Below are 20,969 nucleotides of genomic sequence, written 5' to 3'. Positions count from 1 at the left end.
TCCCAAAACAACATGTCGATTCATACAACAACATACTACTAAATCCTAACAAGAGAAGGAGATAGATATGAATAGAGCACTACAACTGACAGCCCAAAAAAAAAAAAAAAAAAAAAAAAAAATTTACTTCACAAAAAGGAAAACAAATAGCACTACAACTGACAACTAAAAAAAAAACATGCTTCCAACTAACATTGACTTAGCAATTGCAATGAAAGAACTGATGACCACAACATGACCACTTGAGCTTCATCTTCCTCTTCTATAGCTTCACCGAAACCAGCTAAAGGAGTCCATCATTCGAAAAAATTACAAACCCTATCCTTACAATTGAAAAATAACTTCCCAGGATTGTTATATGACTCAGAGATCAACACAGCTGCCCTTTTGTCGCAACAACATTTTCTATTCCTGAAAGGGCCCCTTCGCACCACCCCACGAAACCCACGTCGTGCGGATGCTTCATAACTCATTTTCTGCAAATATACGCACAGACGCACACATAGAGAAGGAGAACGAGAAAGAGAAGGAGATGGATATGAAAACTGACAGCATCACGAAGATGAACATAGAACTAAAGATGGATGATAACACTACCAAGACTTGTATCGATTTTCTGACCGCGATTATCACCAAAATCAATTGAGCACCAATAACACCAACAAAAAACCCTAGCAGTTACAGGGTTCGTGATTTAGGAAAATTTGGTTAAAGCTATGTTTGGCTTTGTTGGTATAAGGAATGGGATAATAAGGGCACTCTTGTCATTTCATGCTTCTAAGGGCAATATGGTCCTTTAAAAAAATTCAACCAAATTTAACAACTAATTGTCACCGGACCATGGCCAGATGGGGTGATCTATAACTTTTTTGCATAGTTTAGGGGATTTCTTGCATTTTTGGTAGTTCAGGGAGTTAGTTGCAGGTTTGCCCATAGTTCAACACCGCCGCTGCCGGGGGGGGGGGGGGGGGGGGGGGGTTGGGGGTTGCATTTTACTCTAATTTAAACTCCAATGACCTGCTGCAAATAAATAATAAAATATAAAAATTTATAAGAGGACAAAAGATCAAGCCGGCTTAGACTATCAGTAAATCCCTTCGATGTTGATGAAAAACCCCACCTTTTCAATAAGTAAATTTCAAAAAGAGATTATGTTCTCTTAACTTCACACAAAATGAAATAACATAATTGGTAAAAGTAAAGTTCTCAAGCAAAAAACTAGCACTTTCCTTACTTATCACTTTCATGATGGGCTGGTTGTGCTCGCCATGGTTCTACTTCTATTTTTGCTCTCCCAAGAAAACCACCACCACCACCACAACAACAACCAAAGGGAGGAAAACACACACACACACACACACACACACACACACACTTCTTGCTTACTGTTCTTTGGGTTTCAAAGTGAGTTGTTGACCCTAAAGGCCATTCAAAGATCGTCTAATAATTTTGATGATTACAAAACATTATGAAGTGTTCTCAGTCTAATGTTTGCATTGAGCTTGCAGGGCAAAGGAAATAAAATATGCCAAGCAACCGAGACAAAGAAATCATTTCAAGAGAAATCAAATCTACTCCGAGAATAATGCAATCATGATTGACTTGAAGATAATGGGTAGATAGATCAGTGAGTGATTAGGATTTTCTGTTAAAGTAATCTATGAATTAATTTGAAGCTCAAATCTATTAGCTCATGCATTTTCATTCACATCTTTTAAGATTCTGCACTTAAAAAGAAAAATCAAAAATCTCCTTAGAATCTCATAACCGGTTAGGAAGTTTCTTCTAACCGTTTAGATGAGCTAAAATAGCATGATCGAAGGTATCTCATAACCGGTTACGAAATTTCTTCTAACTGTTTAGATGAGCTAAAACAGAAACCAACACATGATCGAAGGTATCTCATAACCGGTTAGGAAGTTTCATCTAACCGTTTAGATGAATAAAACAGAAAACTTGGTCTTCTTATCCGCACCTTGTAACCGGTTAGAAGAATTGTTCTAACCGTTTAGATCAACATACAAAACATTGTATCTATGTTCTCGCAACCGGTGAGGAGAACTTAAGTAACCGTTTACATGTACTTAAACAGAATACGATTTTTTCTTAGCCAATGATGTAACCGGTTAGATGTGCTTTAACAGAATGAAATTTTTTTGGCCATTGATGTAACCGGTTAGAAGAAGTTATATAACCGGTTAGATATGCGTTAACAAAACGATACTTATCTTGACCTTTGATGTAACCAGTTAGGAAGCCTCTTGTGTTCGAATAGTTGGCCTTAACTAAAGAAGTCCCTCAGCAGTTGTAACCGGTTAGGAAAAATCCTCTAACCGGTTAGATGAGATCCAATCTCACTTCTTCTAATTTTTAAAAACTGAAGCAGATCTGAAGTTGATACATTTATTGCTCTAACGGTCACATAAACATTTAATGTTCTTCAACCTACCACAACAGAAATTCTTTTGAGCAACTAATGCATTTCACTCTTCTTCAACTCTATAAAAAGACAAGCATTGAAGAAGGCTAGGGCGCGATTGAGAGAATTCAAAAATATCATTCAAAACATTTACTCAAGCATTCATTTCACTCAACCATACCAACGTGAGCTTCATTTTAATTCATCTATTACTCTAGTCTTGTGAGCTTACATTTGTACATCTATCTTGAGAGAGATTCATTCTTGTATCACAACTATAATTTCTTCTACAAACTTGTAAGGGTTGGTGTAACCCGAAGAAGCCTAGAAGAAGGGTGTTCTTCTAGGAAAGAAGAGAAGCAAGTGTTTGCTTCATGTAAAGGTTAGCTCTCCACCCATAAGGAGAAGCCATAGTGGATTGGGAAGCCTCAAGAGGGGTCTTGAGCCGAGGAGTAGGAGTTTCCGAACCTCGCTAAAATCTCTAAGTCATTGTTTGCAATTTCTCTACCTTTATCTCTTTTACAGTTGTGCTATTAATTGTTTACTTTCATATCTTATATGTTGCATAACTGTTTGAATGGTAGAATAGAATTTGCAAATCTATAAATTACGAAAATTGGCCATTGACTCTATTCACCCCCCCTCTAGAGTCAATTAGTGGTTAACAATTGGTATCAGAGCCTAATCTCTAGTTAAAGATCTAACCATCTTAGAGAACGGTCATGGCCAATTTTCATCAAGAAGATCAATCTAACAATTGACCTCCTTAGTTTGATGGTAATGATTTTAATTATTGGAAAATCAAAATGAGAGCATTTCTAGGAGGCTTAGATATTGATGCTTGGAAAGCCACTGAACTAGGTAATCATATTCCGACCAAAACTATTGAAGGGAAAATAATCCCCAAAACAGATGATGAGTGGACACCAAATGAGCATAGGCTTGTACAATGTAATGTCATGGCTATTACAAATCTTTATTGTGCTCTTAGTAAAGACGAATTCAATAGAATTTCGGATTGTGAGACGGCCAAAGAGATTTGGGATAAACTTGAAATTACATGTGTTGGCACTAGTCATGTCAAGGAATCTAAAATGAATATGCTTGTCCATAAATATGAACTATTTACCATGAATAATAAAGAAACAATAAGTGAAATGTACTCTCATTTTACTAACATTGTCAACCCTTTTAAGGCTCTTGGAAAGTCATATACAACTTCTAAAAATGTGAGAAAAATTCTCAGGTCTTTGCCCAAGAGTTGGGAAGCCAAGAAAACTACTATTCAAGAAGCCAAAAATCTCAACACGTTTCCTATTGATGAACTCATTGGTTCCTTAATGGCATATGAGCTAGAGATGAATGATGGGGATAACAACAAAGAAGTCCATAAGAAGGATCTAGCTCTTCCAGCCACTATGAAAGAAGTGGAAGTTGAGAAAGCTATTGACAATGAAGAAGAAGAAGAAATTGCTCTCATCACCAAAACCGTGAGAAGAGTTCTTCAAATGAAGAAGTTTTAAAAGAGCAACAATCTCAAAAGAAGTGGTCCGACAAGTGAGCATAGAAAAAGAGAAGCACCTACTTGCTTTCATTGCGAAAAAATGGGGCACTTTAAATCAGATTGATGTGCATATAAAAATGAAAAGGAATGGAAAAAGAAGGCCCAAGCCTTGCGAGCTACATGGGAGGATGATGATTCAAATGGATCCGAAAGTGATGATGAAATCAATGAGTTGGTCAATCTTTGTCTCATGGCCAATAAAGATGGGTAAATTCGAACCATGATTCACTTAATTTAGAAAATACTTATGATGAATTAGTAGATGCTCACAATTACTTGCTCGATGTTTTCAAAGAATTGCATGATGAATTAGGCAAGATGGTTCAAAAGTGTGCTAGTCTTAAGAGAGAAAAATACATTATTTCTCAAAAGCTTGAAAAATCTCTTTCTAAAAATGAAGCTTTGAAAAAGGAAAAAGAATGTGAGCTTGCAAAAGAATTAGCTTCTATTGATTTGGCCTCCGAAAATGAGTCCTTAAAGATCATAATTAAGGATCAAATCGAGACTCTAGCTAAGTTCACAAAAGGTAGAGAAAACTTAAATCTTATGCTTAGTAAACAAAGAAATGCTTATGCTAAGGATGGACTTGGATATGACCCTTATAACAAAGAATCTTGCTTGATAAAAGAAAGAAAACCTTTAAGTGATTTTTTTGTTAGAAATACATCTCAAAGTTCAAAATGTAATTATTGCAAGAATATAGGACATAAAATTAATCATTGTCCCACTAGGCCATGCAAGACAAAAGAAATTTGGGTAATTAAAGGAACTTATGAGCTTCTTCCTAACTCCCATGGACCCAAGAAAAGGTGGGTACCAAAAGAAGATTATCTAAATTATTTTTATAGGGTTGCTTGAAGGCTTCATCCTCATTCAAGGATAAGTGGTTTCTGGACAGTGGATGCTCTAGACACATGACGGGAGATCAATCAAATTTCATCTCTATCAAGCCCCACAAAGGAGGAAGCGTCACCTTTGGAGACAACTCAAAAGGCAAGGTTATTGGTATTGGATCTATTGGTATTTCCTCTTCCCTATCTATTGATGATGTGTTGCTTGTTAAAGGTTTAAAACATAATTTGCTTAGCATTAGTCAATTATGTGATAAAGGCTATGACGTACTATTTAAATCAGATAAGTGCATGGTGAAAAAGGATAATAATGATATATTTCATGCTCGTAGAAATGGAAATGTGTATACCTTACTTCCATGTGAATTATATGATCAAGATGTTAAATGCCTTGTGTCTTCAAATGAGAATAGTTGGTTGTGGCATAGAAGACTAGGTCACGCTAGCATGGATCTAATTTCAAAATTATCTAAACAAGAATTAGTCAAAGGCCTCCTAAAGACTAATTTCTCTAAGGATAAAACCTGCAGTGCATGTTTAAAGGGCAAACAAGTTAAGTCATCATTCAAAAGGAAAAAGGATATAACATCATTAAGACCTCTTGAACTAATTCATATGGATTTATTTGGTCCAGAAAGAGTAGCTAGCCTTGGTGGTAAACTATATGCTTTTGTTATTGTTGATGATTTTTTTAGATTCACTTGGGTATTCTTTCTTTCTCATAAAAATGAAACTTATGCTATATTCTCTAAATTCTGTAAAAGAGTTGAGAACGAAAAAGAATACAAAATTAAGACCATCAGAAGTGACAAAGGAAGAGAGTTTGATAATCAAAATGTTGAAAGTTTTTGTGATGAAAATGGTTACAATCATAATCTATCGGCTCCTAGAACTACTCAACAAAATGGAGTTGTTGAGAGAAAGAATAGATATCTCCAAGAAATGGCTAGAACTATGTTAAATGAGCATTCATCTCTTAGATCTTTATAGGCGGAGGCCGTTAATGCTGCATGTTATGTCATTAATAGAGTCATCATTAGAAAACTTCTAAATAAAACTCCTTATGAACTTTGGAACAAAAGGAAGCCAAACATTGGTTATTTTAAAGTTTTTGGGTGTAAGTGTTTTGTACTAAATGACAGGGATAACCTAGGAAAATTTGAACCTAAGTCGGATGAAGGAATTTTCTTAAGTTACTCATCTCGAAGTAAAGCCTTTGGAGTATTCAACAAAAGGACACGTGTGGATGTCGAGTCCATACACGTTGTATTTGATGAATCACCCCTGTCTCTTTCTAGAGGTTCTTTGGATGATAATGAGGATATAGTGGAAATTGAAAAGAGTATTGAAACTCTTGACAAAAGTAATTCACCTTTTGATGATCTCTCAATAGACAATTCAAAAGAATGTCATCCTCATAAAGTCACTCTTTCCAAGGATTGGAAGCAAGTGCCAAATCATCCAATAAATCAAATCATTGGCGATCCATCCAAAGGTGTTCGCACAAGATCTCAAATTAGCAATATATGCAACTATGTAGCTTTTGTCTCTCAACTTGAACCTAAAAATATCCTTGAAGCTGAAAAAGATGAGTCTTGGGTTATGGCTATGCAAGAAGAGCTTAATTAATTTAAAAGAAATGAAATTTGGAAATTAGTTCCTAGACCTAAAAATAAGACAATCATTGGCACAAAATGTGTTTTTAGAAACAAAAAGGATGAATCAGGTTCAATCATAAGGAACAAGGCTAGACTTGTTGCTCAAGGGTTTAATCAAGAAGAGGGAATTGACTATGATGAAACCTTCGCTCCCGTAACAAGACTTGAAGCTATTAGAATGCTTCTTACATTTGCTTCACATAAAAATTTCAAGCTTTATCAAATGGATGTAAAAAGTGCCTTTCTAAATGGCTTCATTGAGGAAGAAGTACATGTGGAACAACCACCAGGTTTTGAAAGTTATGATCATCCCAACCATGTTTACAAATTGTCAAAGGCTCTATATGGATTAAAACAAGCTCCAAGAGCTTGGCATGAAAGATTAAGTGGTTTCCTTCTTGATAACAATTTCAATAGAGGGAAAATTGATAACACTCTTTTTACTAAGACCATTAATGGCAATCTCTTAATTATTCAAATTTATGTTGATGATATCATCTTTGGATGATCAAATAAAGTTCTTTGTGAAAAGTTTGCCCCAAGCATGCAAAATGAGTTTGAGAAGAGTATGATGGGCGAACTTCCATTTTTCCTAGGGTTGCAAATCAAACAAGAACTTGACGGCATCTTTATTTGTCAATCCAAGTATGTCAAATATTTGCTAAAGAAATTTGGCATGGAGGATGTCAAACATACCAAAACTCCTATGAGTTCCTCGGTAAAACTAGACAAAGACGAGAAAGGAAAAGATGTTGATATCAAAAAATATAGAGGCATGATTGGTAGTCTTCTATATTTAACTGCAAGTAGACCAGACATAATGTTTAGTGTATGCTTATGTGCTCGATTCCAATCTTGTCCTAAAGAATACATCTATATGCTGTTAAAAGAATCTTTCGTTATTTATGTGGAACTATTAATCTGGGTTTATGGTTTCCTAGTCATACTACATTCGATCTTACAAGTTATTCGGATGCCGACTTTGCTGGATGCAAAATTGACAAAAAAAGTACCAGTGGCACTTGTCACTTCCTTGGTCATTCACTTGTTTCATGGTCATGTAAGAAACAGAACTTCGTTGCTCTATCCACAGCAGAGGCCGAGTATATTGCCGCAGGGAGCAGTTGTGCTCAAGCTCTTTACATCAAATGGCAACTTGAGGACTACGGTATTTTCTTTGACCGCATTCCAATTATGTGTGATAATACTAGTGCAATTTGTATTTCCAGAAATCCAATTCAGCATTCTCGAACCAAGCATATAGAAATTCGTTATCACTTTCTCAGAGACCATGTGACAAAAGGAGACATTGAACTTGTGTTTGTAAATTTCAATAAACAATGGGCTGATATATTCACTAAACCTCTTCAAGAAGACAACTTTCTTACAATTCGAAGAGAATTAGGAATGACAAATATCTCTGAAATTTGAATATTCTGTGATAAGTTATCTAACCGGTTACCAAATTTCCTTCTAACCGGTAAGATAAGTAAAGACCAATAGCCTCGCATTCGCATTCGCTTTTCATCTAACCGGTTACCAAATTCCCTTCTAATCGGTTACCAAACCACATCTAACTGGTTACATTGTCCTACAAATCTCTTCTAATTGGTTAGATAAAGCAACATAACCGGTTACTTAAAGATCTAGATCTAAACTAATCGATCAGATCTCATCATCTAACCGGTTACATTCATTAAAATCATAAAGATTCTTAATCATCTAAACGGTTACCACAGGGGATCTAACCGGTTACTTTAGATACAAATCTAAAATACTCGAGTACTTCCCTCAATCTAACCGGTTAGTTGTTCATTTAATATAAAAACCATACATCACTTTCACCAGTCCTAATCGAACACATCTCTTTCTCTACTCGAACACTTCATCATCTTCTTCCCCAACCCTCAATCCAGTCACCATGGTTTGTACTCGAGGAAGTCTTCATCCTAAAAACGTCCCCATTCGCAGTGGTTACAGTGGTCATGGCTCCGGCAGAGGCAATCCTCAATGATCTTCTTCCTTCTTCGTCGAAGATCCTTCCTCAGGGGAAGAATACAATCCATCCTCCTCCACTACTCAAATACGAAAGCGCAAGCAAACTGAAAATCAAGAAGGAACCTCTCAAGATGAAAATCCAGTCCTTGCTGCTTCCTATCTCTCACGAGAGATGGAATTACTATTCAACACTCGGTTTCACAACAGGGGGGTGTCTCAAGGTCGAATTTTTTATGCCGATTTCTGCATATGAGAAAATCTATCGTTCTACAACAAATTTCGGGCCTTGGGGTGGGATTCATTCATAGGAATCGAGGAACCCTACTATCCCACTCTCATCCAAGTCTTCTACACCCATCTCAAACTCAAAGACGGCTACCTTCACTCACAGGTCAAAGGTGAGAACATCAAGTTTAACTATAAAACCCTAAATTCCATCTTGGGCATTGAAAACAAGGGAAAGAAGATTTATGCTCACAGATCTGAGATTGAGGTTGATTGGTATAGTGAGATGATGGCAGTGATGCATCTCACTCAGAATTTTTTCCGGACAAAGACTTTTCCTCTCACCTCTACTGACTTCACCGTTGAAGCCCGTCTAATTCATAATGCTCTGTTCTATTGTGTCATCCCTCGAGGCAGCGGCAGAACTCATGTATCCCATTTAGATCTGTTCTTGATTTGGTGCATTATTTTAGGCATTCAGCTCAATTTGGGCTATATTATTTTTCAGCACCTTCTTCAGTTCATTGCAGATCGGATGACACTACCTCCACTCCCGGGAAAATTGGCAAACTTGCCACATTGCCCTACGGCATGTTTCTAACTCGACTATTTAAACACTTCAACGTCCCTCTTGACTCAGAATTCCATAAAAAGGACCCCACTCGTGAAGACAGGCTGTCCTTAAAATTTTTTAAAAATATGCAGTGTCGCAAAGTCAATGGAGTCTAGGAAAGACTTCCTGCAGCTCCCGCACCTGATGCTCCTGCACCTGAGGCCGATCCTTTTCAGCACTAGGCATTTGACTTTGACAATTTTGATGACTTCTTTGCAGAGGGTCCCACAGTGCCTCAGCCTCAGCCTCCCATTCCTCCTGAAGTGACTCAGCTACTTAGTGATCAGCATGCCGAGACTATGGCGGCTATCCGAGCCCTAGGTGACAAAATCACCGCTCTTGAGACTCGCGCTGACAGTGTTGGGACGTCCCTCATCTCTCGCTCCCATGATCAGTCATCCGATCTCCATATTGTCATTCAGCGTGCTATGGAGACCTATGATCTCATTGATCGCCGACTGGCCGTCCATAATGCTAATGCCGAAATTATGAAGGATTTTCTAAAATTGGTGGCCGAGCACATTCAAATCATTCCTCCGGGATTTGTGTTTCCGGAACAACGTCGTCGATTTGATGTCCCACCTCCTCGTCCCAAGCCCCGGGACCCCGTGGTTGAAATTAATGATTGATGTGATTATTCCTAGATAGTTTTATTTTGATTCTTATCTTGTCTTATCTGAAATCCCCCCTCCCATACCTTTTTGAGATGTCAAAGGGGGAGAATAGATGTGCTTTGATGTGCTGTCACTATCACTTACTTTTGAATATGAAATTAACATGATGACTTTTTTTGGCAGGAGTATACACTTAATGCATTTTTAAGCCTTATTCATCCTATGCACTAAGATAGGGGGAGAAAATTCAAACATGGATATTATATAATTATTTTCCTTATGTATGAACACATCAATGTTTTGCCATCACCAAAAAGGGGGAGATTGTTGACCCTAAAGGCCATTCAAAGATCGTCTACTAATTTTGATGATTACAAAACATTATGAAGTGTTCTCGGTCTAATGTTTGCATTGAGCTTGCAGGGCAAAGGAAATAAAATATGCCAAGCAACCGAGATAAAGAAATCATTTCAAGAGAAATCAAATCTACTCCAAGAAGAATGCAATCATGATTGACTTGAAGACAATGGGTAGCTAGATCGGTGAGTGATTAGGATTTTCTGTCAAAGTAATCTATGAATTAATTTAAAGCTCATATCTATTGGCTCATGCATTTTCATTCACATCTTTCAAGATTCTGCACTTAAAAAGAAAAATCAAAAATCTCCTTAGAATCTCATAACCGGTTAGGAAGTTTCTTCTAACCGTTTAGATGAGCTAAAACAGCAAGCAACACATGATCGAAGGTATCTCATAACCGGTTAGGAAGTTTCTTCTAACCATTTAGATGAGCTGAAACAGAAAGCAACACATGATCGAAGGTATCTCATAACCGGTTAGGAAGTTTCATCTAACCGTTTAGATGAATAAAATAGAAAGCTTGATCTTCTTATCCGCACCTTGTAACCGGTTAGAAGAATTGTTCTAACCGTTTAGATCAACATACAAAACATTGTATCTACCTTCTCGTAACCGGTTAGGAGAACTCAAGTAACCGTTTACATGTACTTAAACAGAATATGATTTTTTCTTAGCCAATGATGTAACAGGTTAGAAGAAGCTATATAACCGGTTAGATGTGCTTTAACAGAATGAAATTTTTTTGGCCATTGATATAACCGGTTAGAAGAAGTTATATAACCGGTTAGATATGCGTTAACAGAACGATACTTATCTTGACCTTTGATGTAACAGGTTAGGAAGCCTCTTGTGTTCGAATAGTTGGCCTTAACTAAAGAAGTCCCTCAGCAGATGTAACCGGTTAGGAAAAATCCTCTAACCGGTTAGATGAGATCCAATCTCACTTCTTCTAATTTTTAGAAACTGAAGCAGATCTAAAGTTGATACATTTATTGCTCTAACGGTTACATAAACATGTAATGCTCTTCAACCTACCACAACAGATATTCTTTTGAGCAATTAATGCATTTCACTCTTCTTCAACTCTATAAAAAGACAAGCATTGAAGAAGGCTAGGGCGCGGTTGAGAGAATTCAAAAATATCATTCAAAGCATTTACTCAAGCATTCATTTCACTCAACAATACCAACGTGAGCTTCATTTTAATTAATCTATTACTCTAGTCTTGTGAGCTTACATTTGTACATCTATCTTGAGAGAGATTCATTCTTGTATCACAACTATAATTTCTTCTATAAACTTGTAAAGGTTGGTGTAACCCGAAGAAGCCTAGAAGAAGGGTGTTCTTCTAGCAAAGAAGAGAAGCAAGTGTTTGCTTCATGTAAAGGTTTGCTCTCCACCCGTAAGGAGAAGCCATAGTGGATTGGGAAGTCTCAAGAGGGGTCTTGAGCTGAGGAGTAGGACCTTCCGAACCTCGCTAAAATCTCCGGATCATTGTTTGCAATTTCTCTACCCTTATCTCTTTTACAATTGTGCTATTAATTGTTTACTTTCATAGCTTATATGTTGCATAACTGTTTGAATGGTAGAATAGAATTTGCAAATCTATAAATTACGAAAATTGGCCATTGACTCTATTCACCCCCCCTCTAGAGTCAATTAGTGGTTAACATGAGTGACAATAATGCTAGTTAAAAAGAATGACTGACGCAACCAATTGCATATTAGATTAAATGGAAACTTACTCAAATAAGGTAAAGAAATTAGACTTATACTACTTTTCCAAGGTCTATTTATCTTTTCTTTTTCCTTTTTTTACTTTACTACAACTCTTTTTTATTTCTATTTTAACTTACAACAACTCTTTCAATTACCAAAAAATAAATTACAATGTTTGAAAAAAAAATTAAGAAATTAATAAAAATAAATAAATAAATAACAACTCATCAACTACAAAATTCAACTTTATTTTTTTCCTTTTGGTTTATTTCCTTCATTGTTTCCTTTTATATTTAATTTATTTTTACTATAAAAAAATATGTATGAATTTGATTATTTATTTATTTTTCATTCTAAAAAAAATATAAACTTTTAATTTCTTTGCCTTTGAATCTTTTTTTTTAAAAAAAAAATTTGTCAACAATATATGAGAAATAAAAAAAATTAGAAATAATATTTTATTCATCACAAACAATATAAAAAATTACATTTTACTCAATATTATTATTAAACTTCTTCATTACTGATCGAGGTATGCCGCACTACCACCAAGTTTGAGAGTGCGAAATTTAAGGTGAGGGCCAAGAGTTTTACATTTATAGAAGCCACTACTACCTTTCACTATAAATATAGCTAGGGCGAGTAGAGATCGTCCCAAGGGATTGTGAGGGTCGGACAAGGTTGTGGAATCGCTATTAGGGCTAATAGGTTGAGTGATCAAACAATTGGTTGGTTGGTTGATTAGAGAGCAATTAAATTGAATTAAGTAATAACAAAAGAATGCAACTACGAGTAAGTAAGAGAGAGAAGAGTCTTGGGGTTTAGAGATCACCACCAAGCAATGCATTTCTATACCGTTGACAAGTGACTAATGAGGGCAAATGGTGTGTTGCAATATTGGTGTGTGTGTGTGTTTGGTTGATTCAACAAGTAAGGATGACTAGTTAAACATGTATTGTCTAAACATCATGTGAAAGGCACAATATATCTAAGCAATGAAGCATATATTGTCTAAACAACATGTAAAAGGCACAATAAATCAAAACAAGTCATTAATCATTTCATTAAGCTCACAATCCAAATACAACACAAGGTTTGAGACATATGCTACTTGCATTCAAAAGCTTGGATCATCAAACAACAAACATGGATTGTCCTCCCATTTAACACTACGCTACAACTACACTACTAGCATGAAAATAAACTAGGGGAGAGGCACAATCCATCAAGGAATAAGTATGAACCATCAAGAAAATCACAAGAGCATTCTTTTAAGCACTATGTTTTGACAATCTCTAAATCTATAGCATCAATACACACAAACATGCATCAATAACACAAAATCTAGAGACAAGCACATGAACATCTATTTTAGCATACATAGATATATGGATAGAATGAAATGATCAATTGGAAGCATTAAACCACATAAATCATTGAATAAACAAGATTTATATATATCCAAGTGTCAAAACATTAATTACAACTAATCCCTCAATAATACACAAGATTAAGATATAGAAAGCATGTTTGGGGCTAACTCTAGCCCCAAGAGGATGTCTAGTCACTCATGGTGATGTTGCTCCAACCCTCAAGGGCTAACTCCATGGTTGAAATCTGTTCCTTGTTGATGAAGAACTCCAATGGTGTCTCTAGCCTCCTCCTCTTTTCTTCTACACTAATAATAGCCTCTAAAATTGTATCTACCAAATGCTAAAATCCCCTCCTCAAAAAGTGCATCATATTCCGTTTATAGGTAGGTCAAGTGACACACCAAATGAGCTAGGGTCGTGCAAAGAATATTCTCTAATGATTGGATAGAGGACGGATTGAATAAGCTGGCTTTTTAACTTTTTCGCACTAGAGGAAGTTCGATTGATCGAACCTTGGACTTGGATCGATCGAACTTGCTGAGATCCATCGAACTGAGGCTGGATCGATCCAATTGGTTGAGCTTTTTGGAAAAAGACAAATCTGAGATATTTTGAGAGATATTTTTGGGAAAAGGACAAAAGTGGTTAGTAGGTGGTACAACTGTGGATAGGATCAATCATTTGGATAAGGACAAAAGTGTTCGATCGATCGAAGGGTGGTGTTAGATCGATCGAACTTTGGACTTTCTTCTTTGGGTCAAAGTTTGGATCTATCTTGAAGTACTGAGATCGATCAGTGTTCGATCGATCGAACCTTGAAGTTAGATCGATCGAACTTTGCTGTTTCCCACCTTTGGCTTCATTGCTTCTTTCTTTCTCCACTTTACTCCTTTCTTTGTTTAATCCTAGAATTGCTTCAATTAAGCTCTTATTTGGCTGAGTTAGCTTATTTTCGGGATAAGTGCCTGAAGATGGAAATAATTCGAAATCAATCTAAAATGGTAAAGTAAGATAGATAAAGGTACTAGAATGCCTAACCTTAAGGGGTTTAACTATGCACTTTTCAGCGCTCATCGCACCCCCAAACTTAAATATTGCTAGTCCCTAGCAATGAACTAGAAAGTAAAGGAATGAAATGAACAACTTTACAAGTATGAACCTATAAAACAATAAATGGATAACGCCACTTTCGTAGGGAACACGATTGCACTTAGCATATGCAACAAGCCTTTTAAACGCCTAGGTTACCCCTAGTGGACGAGTGAAGTCTCGTGAGGGTTTCCAGAAATGGTACCTACAAACATTAAGCTCAATCTTTCAAAAGAGGCACCAATATTGCAAACAAGTATTGGGAGAAAACTACCTCAAGTATGCAATTTTTCAAACATTTCTAAGCAATCTCCCAAAATCTCAATATCAAGCAAGCAAGTATGGTCCTCCACACATTAAGAAAATGATCATGCAAATCAAAACAGCTCTAGAATTCATTTTGAGTGGACCGGCATCAAATATGTTGCTATCTTAGCCAACTAGAGAAATGATCACATCCTTACCCCTCGAACTAGCACACAAATCTAGTACCGATCATCAAGACAAAAAGTGGACCTTTTATTAAAGCTTTATTGTTCTAGGTGCGCTTATTCTTTTCACTCGATTTTTTTATTTTTTATTTTTTTATTATTTTTTTTATAGGATCAAAGATGGATGCATGGTGCAATGTGTTGATCTATTAAGCTTTCTAGCGATTCATGAAGGTCGAGCGTTAGGTCAATGACTCCCAAACCAGACGGCTTTAGGGCATTAGGCATTCAAATGCCCCTACGGACTTACAAGCTTAAATAAACTAGGCTACAAATCAAGACAACAACCATCTAATTATTTCCCACTTCTCACCTTTTGGGAGAAGTCCTCACTTTTTTTTATTGCTTTTGCAACTTTTCTTTTCTTTTCTTTTATTTATTTATTTTTTTTTTTGTATTCAATTATTACCCTAGAGTTTGGGCTCTCCACCTTTCGGCGTGAGAAGTTCAGTGCTTGATGAGCCTAGAATCCCAACTACTTAGTGAAAAGGGGTTGTTATCCACCTTTATCAAGAATGAAAGCTTTCAATGCACTACTAGCTCAATTGGGATATAACCAATTCAATAATTAACAAAGCATGTACCCCACAAATGAATGCTAGTGTAGAATCCTAGAGTGAATCTCAAAACAATCACAAAATCAGGATGATGTGGACCACAAATGCAAGCAAGATATCAATTTTTTGAAAAATTTACTCCTAAATGGTATCCACAAGGCATACAAGGAGTATTGGACTGTCAAGTCAAACAATTTTTAAATTTTAAGCAATATAGTCCTCAAAAGATCAAAATCATAGCTAGATATGAGCCAATCATAGAAATATCCCTCAAATACACAAGTTATGCTCAAAATCTTGAAATTTAAAGCTGACACTGCAAAGCACCATTCCCCCCAAACTTAAATGGCACAATGTCCTCAATGTGCAAGAGAACAAAGGAAAGAGTATACCAGTGCAACTAAGCAAGAATGATCGGGACTGAAGTATCCAAAGTGGGTAGCATGGCCCCCCCAAACTTGGGATGAATTGTGATCCTGAAAATTGGCACTTGGATAAACTCATCAGATAACAAAATGAGATAATTAGTGTACAGTGGACATGCAAGTGTAAATGGGGTAATGAAATAAAATAGGGAGAGAGATATAAGGGTGGTCCTGAAAATCGGGAAGTACTCTCTCACTGAAGTCACTGTAATGCACCTGATGGAGTCAAACATACAGATATGAGAATATAATATATGACATCCATAGAAAAAACACACATATATATATATATAACAAATAAAGTGCAGGTACAACAGAAATATCAAAGCCGACAGACCGGCTGCAAAAATAATAGTATTGTACAGTGACAAAAATAAAGTATCAATAGTAGAGAGGGATCATGAGATAGAAGGAATTGGGAACTCAGGAGGATGAGGTAGGACGGGCAGGTCGAGCTCCGCGAATATCTCTGGATAGATCTCGGAACATAGTCGCGGCATCCGTGCGAAAGGCAGCAAAATCAGCTCTATGAGCTGTAAGATCAGCTCGTATGGCAACAACAGCATCCTTAAGAGTCTGCAGGCGTACTCCAAAGCCGGGGGTCAGATCTGGAGCCTCAGGTATAGATGAATCAGAAGAAAGCTCCTGAGTCTGCTTCTGCTCATGAATGGGCGACCCAGCTGGAGAGTATTACTCTGTGTTATCTGCAGGGCACTCTAAGTCAATATCTATATGCTCGGTAGCTGGATTGACTAGTGCGTTATCCGCTGCGGGATCTGCTGCTATTGCCTCTGCCTCCTCCTCAGCCTCTAACTCCTCTACAACCACTACTGCGTGGTCCTGCAGTCTAGTAATAATGGCGTTGTAGCTTTTGGTCCAGTCTTTCTTCAGAAAGTGACAGGAACCTCTCTCGGGGTGCTCCCGAGGATGAATAGGGTAGTGCTGGTCGATAAGAATCTGGGTGATAAGGTGGCAGAATGGGAGAGACTTAGCCCGTCTGAGCATCTCCTTGCTAATATACTCATCATATAGCTTCCTCATCACGCTCCAGATGAGCGCGGGAATAGATACCCAGTGCCCAGTGTAGAAGGCGTAGAGGGCTGTTAAATAATCTCCCCTCTTCTGAATCTTGTGCCCTGCTATGTAGATATTCCGGAAGAGCACGAAATCGATAAACCATAGGTCATCTGGAAGGAATGTCCGGGTGGCGAAAGTCTTGCCAGTGGCATGGTGACCTGTAAGAAATACTACCATGTCGGCATAAGAAGGCCTGTATAGCCTTGGATATGTCTCTTAAAGCTCTGGAGGACAGCGGTGTGGGCAGTGGCAAGAGCGGGCTAGTGAGTCCACTGTAATAGTGATCTGATGGCCATCTACAGAAGTGACCAACTCTGCTATGGTACGCAGGGATTGTCGGAGGTTCTGGTAAAACAACCGTACCAGCCGCGGGTAGACTGGCTCTGTGACTAGGGGAAGATTAGCTGTTCGGCCCCTCTGAATGATATCGTGGTAAGCTGATCGGGTCAACACCAATCTGGAGAAAAAGGCTGTGTCGAACACCGACTCATGGTCGACTGCCATAGGCGCATATCTAGGCGCGGGCCTATCAAGCTCCTGAGCTGGCTGAGCTGGCTGGCGTGGTGGAGATGGTACGGGTGAATGCTCAGCTCCAGCACGTGGTGGAGATGGTGATGGTGTAAATGCAGGATGAGCCGCAGAGGTGGATGGAATATGATCAGCCTTAGCCTCGTGAGATGGTGACTGAGGCGAGGTAGCTTGTGCTAGCTCCTACTGTGCATGAGAGGGCTCTACTGGCTCCTCTGTCTATGGTCTGATATGGCGCTGAGGCCTGTGTTGCCTGTTGGCAACGATCTTCCTTTTAACCATAGCCTGCAAAAAGAAAAAGAAAAACTTGCAATGGGAGTTAGTGCCAGAATAAGAAATTTTAAGCACAATATAGAAACATGCATGTCAGATAAGATAGACAAAACATATATGACATGTATCTATGCAAGTGGCAAGATGTGAAGCATGCTAAACAATGTAAGTATGAAATACATCCAATGTGGAATATCACAGGCATTGGGCATATATGAGATAGCATGAACATAACATATGAAAAATGAAGTGTGTGTGTGAGATCTGTGAAATTCGATCGATCAAAAAAAGAAGTGAGATCAATCACAAAAGTTGGATCGATCGAAAATAAGTGAGATCGATCTCACAACTTCGATTGATTTGAGACATGAGTTCGATCGATCTCTCAAGATCGATCTGAGATATAAGTTCGATCGATCGAACTGTGTGAATAATATAAACAGTCACAGATCTGACTTTGGAAGCACAGGGCCCACACGAACGTGTTCGTGGGCTCATCAACACAACACATCAACAAATATCATCACCCAACCATGGCCCATCCTCCCAAAAATAAATCAAACACACACACATATATATATATACGAAGCATATGCACATATATATAAACATGTAAACTCAGTGCTTCGAAGCTTCAAAAATGGAGATTCAATCATGTATAAAGCACGAATGTAACATATAAAGCATGTAATCATTATATCGAAGCTTAAATCATAGATGAGATCTCGGATTTTCCTTAAATCGAAGGGAGAGAAATGGATGCGAAGATTGGATGAGAAATCCGAGATGAGGGAGAAAGTGTAGCTTGGATCTCGCCGGAGATGGAAGAGATGAGAGTGCACAGTGACGGCAACGAGAGAAGCAAGGGTTTGGAGGGTTAGATCGATCTAAATGATCGATCTTGAGACCCTCCAGGTCTATTTTAAAAATATTCCGGACAGAGTTCGATCGATCGAACTGAGACTTCAGATCGATCGAACTTTGATGAACTCTCCTCAAAGTATTTTTGGATTTTTAAAATTTTTGAAAAATGAAAAACTAAAATTAAAAATTTAGAATTAAAAGTAAAAATTGTAAAATAAAATAAAATAGAATAAAGTATTTTTGGATTTTCATTTTCATTTATTTTATTTTATTTTATTTTATTTATTTGAATAAACAATAATAAATAAAAACTAAATAAACTAAAATATTTTTGAATTTTTGAAAACTTTTTTGAAAAATAAAATAAAATGAAATGAAAATAAAATAAACTAAAAGTAAAAATGAAAATATCTTTTGGATTTTTGAAATTTGAAAAGTCAAAGCAAAGTCAAATAATGAAATGGGGAATTGAGATCGATCGGAACAAGAGTTCGATCGATCAAACAGAGAGCAAAAATATGCAGGTTTTTGGCTCAGAAAATTGGCTAAGTGTTAGAACTTGAAGATCGATCGAACTTGGAAGTTGGATCGATCAAAGAATTTCAGATCGATCTTAAAATGTTTTCGATCGATCAGATAGAGAGTTGAAATATGCAGGTTTATGCACGCTCAAAAAATTTCTAAGTGTTGATGCATGAGATCGATCAAACTTTGAAGTTAGATCGATCGAAGATCTCCTGATCGATCTAAGAATAAGTTCGAACGATGGGACAGAAAGGTGATTTGAATGCAGGTGGATGCAGGTCGAAAATTTTTCTAAGTATTGGATGTAGGTGGAAGTTCGATCGATCGAACTCTCAACTGAAATCAATCGAACTTCATTAAATGCTCAATCATAACACAAAATTCATGCAATCCTAATCATAGTTCCTATCAATGCATATGAACCAAAAACAAGTATCTAGACTTCGCAAGAAATAAAAATTAAGATAGAAATGGGGGAAGAATAGGGTTTTGACACCCTACGAAATGTTTTTGCTAGTCTTTAACGTCTCTAGCAAGACATTGGGCTCTTTTAGCCCGGATCAAAGATCTTGTAATGCATCCCCTCCTTGTTAGGGTGATAGATGCTTTGAACTCCACCCAACAAATGGTTCTTTGAAGAACTTGTTGGATTAAGCTCAAAAGAAACTTTTGATCCTTTGTCTATGCAATCACAACCTTTGGGCTTCCATGCCCTTTCAAAGCAAGAATTTGAAACAACACTTTGAGAATGCAAGATTGAAGATGATCCTTTGGAAGTTTTGGTCATACACAAAAGCTCACTTCCTTGACATTGAAGATCATGACATTTATCTACAACATTAACCTCTCCTTCATATTTGTCAAATGAATTGGGAGTGGGATTGAAGATATTCAGCTTCACCTTCATGTGGCCAAATGAGATCTTCATTATCCCCGTCCTACAATTGATGTTGGCATTAGCGGTTGCCAAAAAAAGACGGCCAAGGATAACCGGAATTTGGCTCTTAGGATTGGGGACCGGTTCCGTGTCAATGACAACGAAATCAACCGGGAAGAAGAATTTATCAATTTTAATCAAAACATCCTCAATTATACCCCTAGGCTTTTTGATAGATCGGTCGGTAAGTTGCAAAACTACCGACGTTGGTTTTAGTTCACCTATGCCCAATTTGACATAAACCAAGTATGGAAGAAGGTTAACACTTACTCCTAAGTCAAGAAGCACCCGATTAATGATATGATCACCAATAATGCATGATGTAGTGGGTAAACCGGGGTCCATAAACTTTCGCAAAGTGTTATGTTCCAAAATTGAGCTTACTTGCTCGGTCAAAACCACTTTTCTTGGTGGTTGGCTCTTGTTTTTCCGCTTTTGGGTGCACAAGTCTTTCAAGAATTTGGCATAAGCCGAAATTTGCTTGATTGCATCCAATAGTGGAAGATTGACTTTTACTTGCCTAAACATTTCCATGATTTCATTGGTTTTTACCTTTTGCTTGTCTTTTGAAATGGATCCTTTTAAGGCATTTGGAAATGGAACTTTTGGTTCAAACACTTTTTCAGAATTTTCTTTTGAACTCTCTCTAACATAAGAAGTTTTTAAATCACTTTGTTTCAAATCATTTTTCAACAAAACTTTTTCAACATCATTTTTCAAAACTTCTTTTTCAAACACATTTTTCAAGACTTTCTCATTCACAAGATCATGTATATACAATGAAGAAGGAATGGGATGTAAAACGGGAC

The sequence above is a fragment of the Cornus florida genome, unplaced genomic scaffold (genome assembly GCF_030987335.1).
Source record: "Cornus florida cultivar Cherokee Brave unplaced genomic scaffold, ASM3098733v1 CherokeeBrave_3.0.0_Hap2_Chr10, whole genome shotgun sequence".
Classification (NCBI taxonomy): Eukaryota; Viridiplantae; Streptophyta; class Magnoliopsida; order Cornales; family Cornaceae; genus Cornus; species Cornus florida.
The sequence above is the reverse complement of the archived record's forward strand: the minus strand, read 5'-3'. Positions refer to the sequence as shown.